Genomic DNA, 15,878 nt, shown 5'->3' with positions numbered 1-15,878 from the left:
GTCGTACGCGATGTTCCACAGCAACGGGCCCAGTACCTGCGGGACGCCACGGTGCACCGCCCTCCCAATCATCCTTCCGCGGTCTGCCTGCCCAATAGTTCTCCTACTTGCACGCCTACCAGGCGCGCTCTTGATCGTCGAAGAGGAGGTGCACGACGCCATACCGTCGTCGGACCTCTCTCCTCGGTCGCCGCTTGCCGGGCCCCGGGACCTCACTGGTCGCCGCTTGCCGGGCCCCGGGACCTCACTGGTCGCCGCTTGCCGGGCCCCGGGACCTCACTGGTCGCTGCTTCCTCGGCCCCGGGACCTCACTGGTCGCTTGACTTCTTCACCAGACGCTTGAGCGCGTCCGGGGGCCTGGTGGTCCACCCCCGGACTGCCACGGTTGCTCAATGACCACGCAATGGGGCCCGCTTTACAACCCGTGGCTGCGCCGGTACTGGGGTATCCCTCCCCTGCACCGTAAACGTTATAAGTTTTATCAGTCATTTCCATAGTTTCTATTCTTTACTCGCCGTGCGAAAGTTAATCTTCAAATTAAGTATCTAGAAAACAGAAAAGTCAAATTGAAAAAAGCCAATGAGAATAAAAAGTATTTAATTCTTTTATTTGATTTTTGAGACAAGATTGATATCGAACGTGTCCCTCAGAACTCTACAGCTTTTCTTTAAAACATTGTTTTCGTTAAAATTCAGTTTTCGAGATATTTCGCTGTCAAAGTTAAATCGGGGCACTCTGTATATTGAAAAATAAATTTCTATTTCCTGAGAAATGCTAAAACTTGACATTTCCCCATTTTTCCTGTGAGCTCTTCGCACGTATATGCATATAAAATGCACATCGTTATGTTTGTAATAGAAAAGATAATCTGCTCTTTTATATGCATAGTCGCTGTAGTGTTCTATTGCGATTTCTATACGTTAAACGTCCTCGTGATTTTCCACGAACGGCGTTTTTTAACTTTCATCGGTATTCAGCTAAGATGAATTTTCAAGAAATGGACGCGACAGAAAAGGAAAAAAGTCAGACGCGTAGAATTTTCGCCCATGCCCTCGTAATCTGTGCATAAATCATCCTTTAATGAATAACTTATGCCGACATAGATCCAGAATCTGAAGTATAATTTTAAACTTTCCTGGTAGTGCTCGTTAAGGAAAGAGGTATCGATTTAATATCGGTTGGATAATAGGACGCAACGTCGTAAACGATATTGTGAAAATGATGTCTGAGGGAATTCGTTAAATTTATCTTTGGAGATATTATTTAATTGAAATATTATGAAATAATATTAAATGAAAAATACAATATATTATGTATACAGCGAATTGCGAAAGTATTTCGATACTTGCCATAGAGGAGTAGACACACCATATATGAGAATATAAAAAATATTTATATAACATTATATAAATATGAAAGGAGAATATCAATTATAATAATACGTATTTAGTATTTATACGAAGCAAATTTCTACTCAAGTTTCATTTCTTCAATGTTGTTCCTAAAAATATGAATTTTTATACTTGTGAAACTTTCGCGAATATAATTTTATTTTTTGATACAATCGGCTGCAGAAGGTGGAAAAAGCCGCGTCAAAAGTGAATCTCCGAAAATGCAGCAGACAAACAGACAGGAATAATGAATTAGATTGCTTGGCGATTTGAACGACTACTTTCTTTGACCTTCGTCAAATAAAGGATTAAACAGAGACACGACATGGAACTTTCGCCAGTGTAGCATCTTCCAATTTCTTCCTCGGTAAACAGAATGTCGAGCAACTTGCGAACCGCGAATAAAAGGACAATTCCTTGTAAAGAGCAAGAAAAAGCTGCAATTAATTTTTCTTGCTCTTAATTTCTCTTCCCCCAAATTAATTGTAAAGGTGCGAAATAATTAAAACGTTTAAACTGTTAGATCTACATTTTAGTCTTGTTTATTCTACTTCGGGGTAAAGTATTTAAGTGAATTATATAGCGAAGAAAAGTATTTATTATTGAAAATTAAGTATACCAATTGAATTAGGTATACTGATCATTGTCCGAAGTATTTGAGATTTGTTTAAAAAATTTGACATTCTTCGGGTCCTGATGTGTGACGTGTCTATATAACGGTTGTCTATAATATAAAATAATATTATTTGATTTTCACCTTTCTATTAAATATTTAAAACTTCGCCTAATTCTGATCGTTATACGTATATGTTATTTTGCTCACGTATAAAACGTTGCTCAAAACATGCCTTCTCTACGTTCATTTATTTTAGAAGCGTACTCCTAGAATGATAACCATATAAGTAGAAGACAATAAAATTCAAACGAAGCGATGAAACATTATATTATGTTTTTAATTTGAATATTTTTTTAAATTACTCTGGCTGCGTAAAATATTCATATTTATTTCGAATTTCTCCGAAAGAAGTTTTAATTACGTTGATTTTATGTTTCCACTTTCCTCTTGCATTTCAGAGAGTTTAACTGTCATAATTAGTGATGACGTCCTTTTATCATGTTTTACAAATTCATCGCTCGTTTCTGCAGCTTTATTTTTGTCATTTATTGCGTGGAAATTTCCATACGTACGATACATTTATATCAAAATGTTCCCTCTGAATTGGTGACACGAGAGAAAAATCGCTAAACTGCTTAACAAAATAACCGAATTGTTGGATTCTAGTGAAAATCTGCCGAGTCTTCTTTAATTTCTGAGATCTACAAAATTGTGTCTGAAATTATGCGACTGTCAATTGTCCTGCGTTGCTAACGATCAGCATTATCGAAGTAATGTTAAATATATATATATATATATATATAAAAAAAGTAATATCAAAATCATGCATTATTATGTATTAATAAATTATGCTCGTCTACAAAAGACTTTAAGAAAGATGTTTCTTTTTCTTCTCTCGATCTTTATCTTCACTAACTTACTATAATTTAATGATTGGTATTACTTTATTCTACGTTTTTATACCATTTTTTTTCATGCAAATTTATTGTGTTTTATATTATATTTTCTTAAATGTTATAAATTTCCTATATTATATTTAATAACTAATATTTTAGTAATATTCATATAGCAGTATTTTACTTTGATAAATAGTATTTCAATAACGCTGTAAGACCTCCACAATTTCATTTTATTTCAATTTTATTTTAAAAAAGTACAAAAGCTTCGCGAGTCTCTTTCGAAATACGCAATAAATTGCGCCGCACGTGCCGACCTCGCTCTCGATTCTTCGCTACGTTTTATTTGTTCATCAAAGCGACGCAGCGCGCGCATCTACGTCACAGAATATTATGCATTGTAACAGAAATATCGTATGACATTATATTTTATATCGAGATCTTTCTTTTATGTCATGCATTATGAAACATGTATGACTGAATTGGAGATGGAAAAGCAAACAAATTTCGAAACTTTATTCTCATTCGTCGTAGTCACATTTTGTTTTTCATTACGTATCATATGTATTAAATATCAACGAAGATCATCACAGTTCTCCAAAAATGAATAGGGTCTGTTGTTACAAATCGCCACTGCAATTTAATCTATTCATGCATAATTGAAACGGTGTCGATAAAACAAAAAAATTCAAAAAATACTTATCTCGTACGTATATTTGAATATTTATCTTTCGCAAAACTTCACCAACTTATAAATTATTTTTCAGATTTACTTCTCTGGCAAGTTTGTTCGTATTGAAATCCTTTTTATTTAATCACGAACATCCTATTCTATCATAAAATCGGAAACATCAACAAACGTGTCTATTATTTGTCATGTTTTTCTCCTGTAATCTCCTCTGGAAAGAGTTCATATTAAAAGCTCACGTATTATAGATCAACTAACAATGGTTTAAAACGTCGAGGGAAGAAATCGTGAAAATATTAAAAGATCTGACTTGGTCGGATTAAAAGGAGGATTCCGGCTTCTCGTCGGTGGTGCATTTCTCTCGAGGTCGCTTGAGGAAGGTCGGAGGGAAAAACGTCTGGAAGGCCGTGTACGAACACTCGTTCGTTGAAGATTTTCCAGAGCTACCGGTGCACGTCGATTTCGTTCGCGTAATTTTTCAGTATTTCACCTCGAATATTTTCTGGCGAATATTTCCAGCCGAATGTTCGCGATATTAACTCGTTAAGGACTAAAGTTACGTTAACGCGTCATTTAAAGAATTAGGACATTGGCACTTTGAATTAGAAATGTAATAGGTTATACAATTGCAAGAGTAAATCGTCCAGACTTTGGACTTCAGAGTTAATTTGGAGTTATTGGACTTTCCAGACCTTTCTACGATTCCTATATTTTCGGACTTTCAATCGGAACTTTCGCGCAAAATTTTCCAACTATTTGTTCAACGTATTTGCTGAACGTATTTGCTGAATATTCGACTGTAGAAACTGCACGGATCTAATATTGATTTAATAACAACATATAACTCGTAATTTCTTTTTAGTCGATTAATATTATTCCGTTTTATTAAATTTACAGCGCGTTTATGAAATTGAATTCCAATTTTTTCAATATCTTTTTCGTTACGTACAATAAGTTTATTAGAATCCGTAAAATTATATCCGTAATTATTTCTTAATTTGACCATAACAAGAAACTTTCCAAAAGAGAAATGTCTTTAAAAGAAATAAGATGCAATGAAAAAAGTAAACATGGCGAACGATGCTAACGAATTTTCTTTTTGAGTTTGTAATATTAAATAACTTTAAATTTGACGCGTCTTGTTCGTTGACGGTGTTTGAAAATCTTCGGCGGAGACGGCTTCTTGATCGGATGATCAGCTGCCAATCAAAATCCTAACCAGCACATCTCCGATATTAATTATCGTTGATGATAAAATATATAATACTATCGCTTCATTTTACAAGAAAATGTTCCAATTTTACAACAATTTTACAAAAGTAAAAATAATGGACATGGATCTAAGTAATTTCTGGTGCTGGCCATAAAATAAATACGTAGAAATTTGCAAAACGGACATTGGCCACTGGCAAATTATATCGATAGATTTGTATCAATCACGTAGAAAATTCCATTGAAATACAGAACGTTTTATTTCCTATCAGTCAGTTAGCGAAAGAAGCGGTTGAAGCCGTAGAGTAAGCGTTTTTGATCGCGCTGGCAAAATTATTGCACGAACTTTTCCACAGAAACATGTGACCTGGACGTCATTGACGGATAATTTTTTACATCAGATCCACTTTTGATTGGCGTGAGACAGATACCGATGAAAGAAAGTAAACCGTTTTTAAAAGAAATCATAGAAATACCTGTGCCACCAGAAACTCATTACGATGATACCGTAAGCCACGATGAAGATAAGAAATCATCTGATTCAGAACAGTTTTCGCATTCTATTTCGGATTCTGGTTTCTAAACGTTAAAAACCTTCTAAAGTACTTTTTTTGTTAAATTCAACGATTTATTGAGTTTTGTTTAGATAAGCATTAAAAGGTATTAACAAAATATTATGAAACATTAAGGAAATATTTTTCTTAAAAGAAACTGTCTTGAATGTCAATTAGAAAAATATCGTAAATAAGTTTGGCCAGCCAGCGTCAGGATTGTCGAACTTTTCGTGCGAAACGCGACGTTATCTGTGATTCGTCTCATCTCATTTCCTACTGGCACTTCGAGTGAATCGAATAATTTTTGATAAGACCGCAAATGACGATCGAATAACTAATTACGTGATTTTACGTGTTCCCAAATCAATTATTCTTATGTATTATGTATCGTATTATTACACAGAATGTTAAAACTGTTTCAAACATTTTTGCCAAAAATGTTGCAGGCCAAATAAGTTCAGAGTTTTAAAAGTTCTATCGAACGATCGTATCCGTTTGATTTTGAGTGCAGGAATCACAACGTTATGTCAGTACGTATATTTTTTTACTTTTCATGCTGTATTAAAGCTGTCGGCGAGATTTTTCTGAGATATTGATTGATCGTCTATATGTATTCTATCTATATGAATTTCGGTGGTAGGAAATAATTATTAAAAAGATCCTAACAGATCGATTTTGTTTTTACGATTCGTATTTCGCTTATCAAGTGTTGTAATTATGCAGTGTTTAGAAGTAAATTAAATTAAAGTCTTGTAGTAAAATATCGTATACAACGAGGTTTTACTTAAATACTGCATTTATACACCCGGAAGTTAGATTTCTTAATTACGAGTGATATGCGCTTGTGATTTTCCCAGGCCGCGGAAACATCTTGCTGTTTTATACCGTTTCATTGAAGATACATACACATACCTACACACGTATGTATATCGTTCAACTAGATTCTTCCTATAAGAGCGAACACTTAATTACCATTTTTCATTGCAACGGACCTCACTGTTATTTCAGCCGATATTAATCAATCGATGATTAATCCTGTGGAATGTTCCGTATTGGTAATCCAACCCTCGAACCCTGAATAAGGGGAAAGAAACAAACAATCGCATCAACGTAATTTAATTAAAGTTCATCAGACGTTTTATATCCGTTTTAAAGTGTTTTCGTCTGTTTTCCAGCTCAACGTTTACATTTCATTGGATTTCACTTATTATGAAAATGTTAGCAAATGTGTTCTTGTACCATAAACGCAGCATTTTCCAATAGGAGAATACTCGTTTTTTAATATAACTGGCATAATGTAAAAATATCAAAAATCTCTGAAATTTTATTCGTTAGACTACCGATATCTATGCAAATTCATATTTTTATATCTATAAATTAAAAAATATGAAATACCTAATATATGTAGCAGCACATGAGTCAGAGGACAATTCAAGTCATATTGTTTTGCCTCGAAGTATTAATATCGTTAGGAAACACGCAGCATAATAATAAATAAACTCCGGGCAAAACAACGTCGCCGTTACGTGCAATCGTCTTTCCCCCGACGGATGCGATTACGAGCGAGTTAATTATCTAGAGCTATCGAGCAGTATCTATCGAGCATTTATCGAGTATTTATCAGCGATCTTATTTTGCGACTTATACGCTGTACGAGCGTCTCGACGACACCATTTATATTTATTTATTTAATTATTTTAAATATATTTGACGGGTTGCAACAGCAAGCTCTCGCTATTCTATCGATCGCTTACAATCCTACACTGGTAACCCAGTGGTGAGTTGAACAGGACCAACGATTCTCCACAATTAGTGACACCGTCGTGATTTGAACACACATCTACGTATATTTTAAAACGTTATTTGCTTCAAATTTCTTATAATGATGCATAAAAATCTGTAGTTTGGTGGTGGCCTAAAAGTTTATAAATTTATAACGATGAAAGAATAAAACTATCACTATGTAAAAGAATAAATCGAAGAAATTAACAATTAAATTCACCAAAGGAATAGAAATTTCCAATTCTTTCAGTTTTGAGGAAACTTTGCTAATAAATATCGATTATTTAGAAAGACGCGATAAGAGAAGCATTATAACTGTTACCCCAGGAATGCAACATCGTTTCTTCGAAAGGATAATTTTGTTTATTTATTTTGTTTATTTTCGTAAATTTATTTCGATTCCTGGAGGATTCCTGCAGCACTATTGACACAGCTCAACGTCTTCTCAAATGATTCGTATATTCTTGTAAACTAAGTGATTCTTGTAAATATACTAAAAGGACTTGGATAATAAATTGTAATCGGATACCAAGTAATAAAAATGTGACATTATTTTCAAAAATATGACAAAAGACTCGGGAATATATGAATTAAATGTAATTAATCAAAAACACATTTATTTTTTTCTATATTGTAGGATAAAAACGTTTAATTAAGATCGATACGTACAATATGAGAAGAAACAATCAAATGAAGTAATTTACTATTAATTAATTGGTTTCTTGATTAAAATATAATAATGTAATAATATTAGTAAACATTACTGTAATTCATTAGTAAACATATTATCACGATTAATTAATAAATGGAATAAAAATATAATATGCAAGTGAAGTATCATAAAAAGAAATCTGATCGTAAATATCGGAAGTGATAAGAAGCGAAAGAAATTTCCTCGCGCTAGTTACGTTCTAATTAATCAAACGGTTCGTTGAATAAGCGATCATTCGAATAATCGTGTATCCGTTAATCGTAGAGAGATCGTCGATTTTCATTCAAGTCACGATTATCGTTTGCTTATTACCGTCAATTTGCTATTATGTCAATAGCTTATCGTTGCAGGAAAGTCGAACGTTGCACAGCTTCGTGCAATCGTATATCATTTTAAATTCCTTACTATTGGTATACATATTATTAATTATTACGCATTCTTTCTACATGCATACTAGGTACATACATGAAAATGAATTTTGCGGCAGTGTCAAAAATTTCATTACTGATACGTATGCATACAGTATAGAGACTAATTTTTCTACATATTGGGTCGAAATTATGATTAAGGGGTAGGGGTGTGTAACGGGGCCGACGCTCAAATCGCGTTAAGTGCACTCGTACCCGTAAAACAAAAAAATAAACGCAAAAACCTAAAACCCACGACACATATTAGACCATGGCTACGTCGTACCGACGCGTATCGGTACTTTTGCCTAATCCACTCTACAACCGAAATTCATTCTTTATTGTGAATAACATACACATGTAATACTCATCTTCTTGGACAATAAACGTTATAAAAAAAAAAAAAAAAAAAAAGCACTCGTACCCGTCCGATCGTGAAAATTTAATTAAGCAACGCCTAGGCACGGATAATACCGAGATGGGTGGTGACCACACTTGGTAAACTCCGTGTGGTGTTTTTTGATTTTTTTTCGCAAGGAGATCAGCCCAGTATTTGAACTGGCTGAGAAGACGACGAGAGCAGAGCAGTAACTGCTCGAAGAAAAGATAATACAACGGGGCATGAAAGGGGGACAACCCTGACGACTGCCGACAGGTATTACCTGGGGGTGGAGGGGGGGTGGTTTGTCCGCCCTCAAAGTAGTGGAAGAAGGAGGTGGTGGGGTTTTTAGCGGTGGTTATGGCAACAACATCCGCCCGAATCCTCGGCATAACCAACCAAGTGATATGGGTCACTAGGCATGCGTAACGTAACAACATTTTCCCCTCCACACGCAAATAAAAAAAATAAAAAAAAAAGGGGGCGTGTATAATGAATCTTCACTGGAGGTGGTCATCGTGTTATACAAATCGAGATGGTATTGATTAACCTAACACAAGTGTATCCCAACATCGACAAGCAACCGAGGTGATTATATAGACGCCTAATGGTCTTAGGTGTTCGATAACGAACCTGCGGTCAACGGGATAGTAAAGATACGGTTCTCCAAAGTCTGAGTCTGAGTCTTGGTTAAAATAAAACGTGTGACGATATTCACTGATCGTAAAGACGCCGTTTTTTTTTTTTTTTTTTTTTTTTTGCTGATGAGATTGCAAGAGAGAGATCGTGTTCCGTCGCGGTGATACTGCAAAGGAAAATTATAATGGGGTGTGTTTAAGAGCGCGAGATTATCAGATTCGTCAAGGAAAACCTTCGCTCGGAAAGTCAAGGAAATGGACGTTCCTATATTAATTGGTTAATTTCTAGTTGGTGGTTAGAGAAAGATGCTAGTAGTCACCCTCGAGAGAAAATTACTGGCGGGAAGCTTCATTAATAAGACAAGCAGATTTCCCGTACCTTCTTGTAGTGGGTGGTGGATTTAAGGACTGTTAGAATAAAGACTGTTTGCCCGTTTAAAGGACCTTAGTTAACTAAGTCCCTAAGATTTATAGCGAGTCCTCCGCGGCTACATTGGACGACTAGTTGTCGCCTCGAGCCCCCAACCTCATTAGCACAAATCTCAGATAATTATAATCGGGTTAACTTATAGAGATTAAAGTATTGAGGATTTTCTAAAGAGTTCCAAAGGAGAAGCCCGGGTGCTCTTTAATTTCCGACATGATATATTCCATGATATTACGGAAATGAGATTGAAACGCATATAGATATGGTGCCTCTTAAAATGTTAGTACATAACTATAGAAGTATATTCTTTTCTATGTAGAAGAAAAATGAAATTTATAAACAGTAAATGAATTAATTCATTTTATTTTATTTTAAATCCCCAATTACAATTAATTTAATTTTAACGGAACATAATATTTAACATTCCTCCGTTAATTAATTTCTAACGATGCTTGTATTCAATACTTATATTTATATTATATTATTATATTATATTTAAATACCATTATGTGAACGTTCATATTTTTAATATAAACATCAACATACAATATTCACTATAAACCGGTATTGCCAGTATTTCTCCAATATTAATTCATATAAACTTCTATCGTCATCGTTAATTTTTAAAACAGAAATAAAATTTCGTTTGAACTGCTACGATAATGTTCTCAGTTTGCCCAATATTTTCCCCACTTACAGTTCCCAGAATCAAACAAAACAATATCATATTATCGTATTATCATTCATTGATATCATCATCGTAAACACCTACACCGTGGATATTTATACAAAATTTATAGGCATTCGCTAAATGTATCAGTATCCAGTAACTCAACAAAGGGGAAGTCTGTCAAACAAGCTTATAAGCTGCCTATTGAATTCAAAGGAAAGCCTAATAAATCCCCCACGCAATTCCTACGCATATTAAAGCTGTACCGAAGATTGCGAATTATCTGATATCTTCTTTTCTTTTCTTTCTTTTTTTTTTTTTTTTTTAGTTTACTTTGGTTTTTACAATTTGTCCCGAAGGACATTTGGTAATTTGGTGTTATATCTCATTGGTAATAAACAATATAAAATAAAACTAAATATAAAAAAAATGTCTTCGACGATCGCGTAAAACACGAAAAATTAGTAAACAACTTTATTGCAAATCGTTCGGGCATGTTTCTCGAGCAAAATTGATTTTTAATTGGCCCATCGCGTTTACGAAGCGATTTTGGCCAATGTTCACGCCCTCGAGATTGTCTCGGAAGAAGGTTTCGCAAGAGAACGGCTAACTCCAAGCAATGTATACACATAGAATGAATTATACATTCGTGCGTAAACTGCCTACGGATCACTTTGATACATAAACATGAAGGGAGGCATAAGCGAGCCGAGTTTAATACCATAAGATGAGCGTGCAACACGTAACGTAACGATCTCCTGTCAGGAGGAAGGGCTTTATTGTGAATGAGCGATCTCGATTGTCTGATTCCAAAAATGTTTCGTGCGCGTAAAATATTGAAGTGAAATTTTTTGTTGCTAGACGTATCGTAAGCGAGAACTGCGTAGCATTGTTCTATTCCGCGAATAAAACAATAACGTTGGTTTGTTTTTATACGTTTATGAAAAAGCTAAACATACAAAAATGTAAAGAATACACCTTTAGCAACGTATGCAAAAATAGTATAAAAGATACGAGGTATATTTTTTTTTTTTTTTTTTTTTTTTTTTTTTTTTTTTTTAGTACTTGGTTCTTTTATCGTGTTAATTGAAATACAGATTTACTTAAATATATGAAATGAAACAGGAACAGCTGATTGAATGCTGTTTTGAAGATATTAGCAAGTATACTACAGCTTTTATAGATATTATTCCACGATGTATGTTATTTTAATTTAATTAAATAACACAGGGTTGAGCTGCACAAAGAACTTTCCTTTGATTTCATGATGAAATTATTTCGCACATTACTTTGAACGCTCTTCGTTACAATTACGGATACATTGTTCTCTCAACTTGTAAAGTTATTGTTTTTCAAACATAAATAGATGAAATTACAAATCGCTACTGTAGAAATTTGAAATGACACAACAGGTACATTAGGTATAATACGATATTAAGGAAAGTTTACGTTATGAGGTCTGCATATATTATAGATCAGATTGATGTTTTAAAAAGCAGTAGAGAAATATATTTCATATTGATATTATAATCCTAGTATTTGTATTACCTTTTTCAGTTTTTTATTACGTAGTCAGAGTTTTTTGCTGTTCAGTAAAATAGTAAAATATAAGAGCAGAGAGAGTAAAGTTGCAAAATAAATTTACGAAGACCGGTAAGGTGAAAGGTTAACAATAATCTGACCTGTTAGAATTATGAGGTTTTAGTTTCACCCAGTGTGGCAGATTGACGTTCGTAAAACAGATCCATCAATTGTGAGAGTTCGCTCAGGCAAATGCGGAAGATGCGCATGATATCGTGATACGCACGAGAGATAGCGTGTTCCACGCAAAAAGAGCGCACATTCTAGAGGAAGAGGGAATGTTTGGAATTTAGGAATAATCCTTATTGAAACGCTCCTAATGGATCGTGCGAATGAAGGACGCATGACGCAAGTTAAACAACGTTTCTAAGAAAATATATTTTCTTAGAAAGCGTAAATGATAATGAACAGATAACAGAAAAATATTTGCTGTAGCGATCGAGATATAAACGTGTAGACTTCTTGAAGTCTTTAAACTTTTTTCAAAATTAAGGAATATGTATAATGCGTGGCTGGTAAATTATAATACGATTGCTCACTAATAACGCGATCATGAAGATAAGCACGTGTATTTGCCTGAAATATCACATGCGCAAATAAAATAATATGGCAACGCACGAAGGGCAAGCCCTAGAAATCAATACGTGCTTATGGATGGATACTGCTTTAGGGCAATCAGAACAAAATTACAAATTGTGTGCTAAACAATGGGAATTTGATAACTACACTGTAGACGCTTATATTCATTTATATAAGAAATTTAAAGATAGAAAAATTTTCTTTATAAGAAAATTAATACTATTAACAACTTTAATCTGAATTGGAAAGCACAGGTCGTATCTATTATCAGTTATGCTTTAAAAACTTTCTTATTCAACCACAAAAGAAAGGTAAAAACAATTGCATTGGTCAAAGAAGTCTTGTGAAAGAATTAGGTATCGTAAATAATTAGACGATTAGATAGGAATTTAAATAATTGGATAGAAACAGTTTAAAAAGATAGAAAACGGTCTGAATAAAACAGTTTTAGAAAACTGATTCTCAATTGAAAAGATTTCATATATTGCAGTTTAAAAACGCACATTTAAAGTTTAAAAAATGTATTCTACCAGGTATGCAAACATGAAACCGGAATTTTTATATAGAAAATACACGTTTATTGTATGAAAATGATTAAAAATATTTTATTCGAAGTATTGTGTTGCCTTTTTTCATATTCTGCTCGTTTTTCGCGCAAAGCTTGATTCAAATCGATCGTTTGTTGCTGGCAGCGCTCGGTATTAACGGTTTCGTCAGGTTTTAGAAGCTAGTAATATATCACACCCTTCTTATCCCACCAAACGAATTTGGTCTTGTAGTCGATGTTGATGGTTCTGGTGTTCTGCAGCTGCTCGTCATCTTTCACGCTTAGGATTCTCAAAATATATCGACTTTTCATCGCCAGTCACAATTCGGTGGAGAAACGATTTTCTTCTGTATCCAGCGAGCAGCATTTCGCAAGTGGTTCTTCCGTTTTCCTGCTGGCTTTCAAACGTATGCTTCTCGTGTCACGTTCAATCGATCAGCGAGTCGTTGTCGCGTTTGAGCGTTATCCTCGTCCGACGATGCTTGAAATTCGCTGCTTTAAAACTTTTTCCGTGATCTTCCACGTCATTCGTTCCTAGCGTCAAAATTGTCACTTTTGAATTTTTTAAAGCACTCACAGCAATGTGATTTACCAAGATAATTTAGCTGACCGGTAAGCTTCGACAAGCATTCGATGCGATTTTGCAGCAGTTTCCTTCAAATGTGAACAGAAAATCAATGCTGTTCGCAAGTCGTAGTTTCCAGGCATAAAATTCGACATATTCAACGCTATTACGAACTATGCTGTTCTATGAAACTTGAATTGGTGTAAGCGGAAAATGTTCGTGAGACGAACAGCTAGGGCCATCTATTGGCCAATTTCGGTTTCATACTTGCAGATAGAGATAAAGGCAAAATCAGAGGTAAAAAGTTATCACATTTAAGAAAAAGCTTAGAAAAAAGTTCAGAAACTTTCGATTATCAAAGGAATAAACTTATTGTTAATATCGAGCGGTATATAAAATTGTTTTAATATTTATATCATTCAATTCCGTTTCGCAACATTGTGATTACGAAAGGAAATTTGAAGGATTTGCATAGTATTTTTTCCGTCGCTATTTCCCCTTTCGCTCAAATTGTACAATTTTATAAAATTTCAAGAAATTGTGCTGTCAGTGGTACTGCGATCAATTTGTTTATTTTGATATTTGAAATTCCGTTTTCATTACTTATTACTATCATTATTTATTTGAATTTGATACTTGATCCTCAGCAAAAAGGATTCTCTTAAATAAATAAATGTTTATACATACATTTATACAAGAAAAGATTGAGAAGCAAGTTTCGATTAATTTATATAGGTAATAATAATTTTATTTGACAATATATTACATCTATATTCTTTCATGGGAAAATGTATCTCTCATGCATATCACATCGTCTAAACCAACATTTCTTATCTTATTTTATTAACGTTTCTATTTTTATTTTATACTTTTAGTTTTTTATTTTATTCCCTTAACCTAAATAATAAATAAACAATCAAAATTAGCTCAGGGTATTCAGCCAGGTTAATTATATTTTGATTAGTCAGTTAATTTTAATTAGGAAATTGATAATTAATATAATTATTAATATACTAAAGGATATTATTTATTAATTACTAGATTATGGATGTTTATGCATTTATGGGAAATTTCGTTTAGAAAAACATGGAAAATACAAATCGTATGCAAGAATATATGAAATACTTATTTAAAAATTGAAAAAATTTATCGGTCATCGGACTTAAATTCCAAAAATAAATTGTACAGACAATACAGTTTATTAAGGAAACTGATTCTCCATATTAATTAAAAGCAATTGAATAAATATGGATTGTTAGATTCGTAAAATTTATAATAATATAGAAACGTATATAGAATTTAGAATATTTAGAAAAATCCGTGAACGAAAAAGCTTTCAGAAAAATAATATATATTAATTCGAAAGAACACGATGACAAATAATGCATGGCATTGAACAACTGCATCTAGCATCTAGAACCATAATACATCAGAACATAGAGTTAAGACCTTAATCTTTTCCTTACTATGAGTTACACCCTTCGCATTCAGCTAGCGTTGAATAATGAAAGACTATAGTCACCTTTAGCGAAAGTAAATGTTAAAATCAGTACCAATAAAAACGAAGTTTCTTAGCTATAACTATAGATCAACATTGAATTCTAGTTTACTTTTCTCGTAGCAGTTCAGATTTCTACATAACTCGATAAAGTTTTCGACAAAGTTGGTCGATCTAAAACATAAATTAAAGATTGAAAATTGAAAATATTGAAATCTTTAAATACGATAATCGCAATAGCTTCGATGAAGACGGGATATAATTTTTTGTACAACTAAGATAAATACAAAATTTGATTAAAACGACTGTGTTTGGAAGATCTTATTATAGATTTCCAATTCTTTATAAATATGTATAATAACGTGTTTTATCTGTTTTACCTACTACTTTTTTAAATCATTAGCAATTCTGTCGCATTTTCCTATCATTTAATCATTATCAGTTTGTAAGACTGAAGATAAAATAGAAGAATCATTGTTGATATGTTTAATATCAGATTAATTAAATTGAGTGCGTTGAAGTTTTTATGCATTTAAACAAAAGATGCAAAAATTCAAAGAGCGCAGCAAGTTTAATATTTTAGAACGTACAAATATTTTTATCGCATTATAGAATTTCCTCAAATTGTAGAATTTATAATATTATTTGTACGCGTTCTCCTCTGACCTGAGCAAGCAACTTTTAAGAAACTTTAAAAAAGAAACTAAAAAAAAAGCAATTTCTCTATTTTTACTTA

General features: G+C 33.4%; 1 long non-coding RNA gene across 1 annotated transcript; it reads left to right on the top strand.

Annotated features, from left to right (window-relative positions):
* The first annotated feature begins 3,504 nt into the window (after positions 1 to 3,504).
* On the top strand, positions 3,505 to 4,179 carry LOC132915804 (uncharacterized). Its single transcript, XR_009659970.1, has 3 exons — positions 3,505 to 3,609; positions 3,671 to 3,763; positions 3,840 to 4,179. It is a non-coding gene; the product is annotated as an uncharacterized LOC132915804 (long non-coding RNA).
* Positions 4,180 to 15,878: the final 11,699 nt, after the last annotated feature.

The sequence above is a fragment of the Bombus pascuorum genome, unplaced genomic scaffold (assembly GCF_905332965.1).
Source record: "Bombus pascuorum unplaced genomic scaffold, iyBomPasc1.1, whole genome shotgun sequence".
Lineage (NCBI taxonomy): Eukaryota > Metazoa > Arthropoda > Insecta > Hymenoptera > Apidae > Bombus > Bombus pascuorum.
The sequence above is the reverse complement of the archived record's forward strand: the minus strand, read 5'-3'. Positions and strand labels throughout refer to the sequence as shown.